Here is a 1,703-nt window from a genome sequence, read left to right on the forward strand (position 1 = left end):
GCATTTGTAGTTAATTTTTAGATATGCCTATTCACCCCCTAGGCATTGTTAGATACTTTCAATTGGTATCAGAGCCAGGTTTTCTTTTAGCGCTTTACTGCGTGAGAAGAAACAATGTCAGAGTCCGACAAGATGCAAGCCGTTGCTGCCGAGATGGCCAAGAAAATAGCTGAAGAGTTGATGGCTGCTCAAGTCAAGTTCTTTCAAGATGAAATGAAGAAGATGCAAGATGAGATGAGCAAGATGAAGGAAGAATTGAGCAAGAAGATTGATGATGAAATAAGTGGCAAGAATGATACAAGTGACAAGAATAAAGCAAACCAAGATGCCGCAAGTGATATTGGAGCTGGTGAGCATGCTCATAGAAAGGGAATATATTCAAACATGAGCTTTGACTATGGATAGCTCATTAAAGGTTCACCTCTAAATACTCCTTCCGTCAACATTGGCAAGCCACCTCACTTTGATGGAATAAGATACACCGATTGGTCTTACAAGATGAAGTTTGCAAAAAGAGCCCAAAATGAGTGATGTCAAAATCAAGAGAGTTAGAAGTGATAATGGGACGGAGTTCAAGATACACCAACATTGAAGAGTTTCTTGATGAAGAAGGAATCAAGCATGAGTTTTTGGTTCCATACACTACACAACAAAATGGTGTTGTGGAGAGGAAGAATCGAACACTCATAGAAGCCGCAAGAGCAATATTGGATGAGTACAAGACTCCATCCAACTATTGGGCGGAAGTGGTCAACATGGCATGTCATGTCATCAACCGCTTATATCTTCACAAGAAAAGAGAAAAGACCACCTACGAACTTCTAACCGGTAAAAAGCCTAAGGTGCACTACTTTAGAGTTTTTGGATCCAAGTGTTTTATACTTAACAAGAAATCCAAAAGCTCTAAGTTTGCACCAAAGGTTGATGAAGGCTTTATGCTTGGTTATGGTACTAACGAACATAGATATCATGTTTTCAATAAAACCACTGGTTTGATTGAAATCACGGTAGGCGTGACTTTTGATGAAACCGACGGCTCTAAAAAGGAGCAAGTCAATGTTGAGACTGTAGGTAATGAAGAAGCTCCACACAAAGCAATCAAAAAGCTCACCATTGGTGAAGTAAAGCCCATCAAAGACGAAGATGAAGACCACATTGTGCATGTTGATCTTGATCCAACCATTCATTATGTTTCATCCAATGAACATGGTGAAGCTTCTGCAACAAGAAATAATCAAGATAGGAGATCAAATGAAGCACAAGGTCATTATCATGAAGATGGTGTCAACAATGAGCAAGCTCAACCTCAACTCAACAATGAAGAAAGAAGCAAAGTCAACCCTCCACAAGCTCATGGTTGTGATCCACCAAATGATCATGATGATGATGATGGCCCCATCCAAAGATCAACTCAAGTGCCACATTCTAGAGTGAAGCAATCCATTCAATAGGATCATCCCATTGATAACATATTGGGGAGCATTCGATGAGGGGTAACTACACGTTCCCATTCAGCAAGTTTTTATGAACATTACTCGTTTGTTTCTCCTTTGGAACCTCATAAGGTGGAAGAGGCACTTGATGATCCAGATTGGATGATAGCCATGCAAGAAGAGTTGAACAACTTCACTTGGAATGAAGTCTGGTCCTTGGTGGAAAGGCCCAAGCAAAATATGATTGGAACCAAGTGGGTCTTCCGCAAC

The sequence above is a fragment of the Miscanthus floridulus genome, chromosome 18 (assembly GCF_019320115.1).
Source record: "Miscanthus floridulus cultivar M001 chromosome 18, ASM1932011v1, whole genome shotgun sequence".
NCBI classification, from domain to species: domain Eukaryota; kingdom Viridiplantae; phylum Streptophyta; class Magnoliopsida; order Poales; family Poaceae; genus Miscanthus; species Miscanthus floridulus.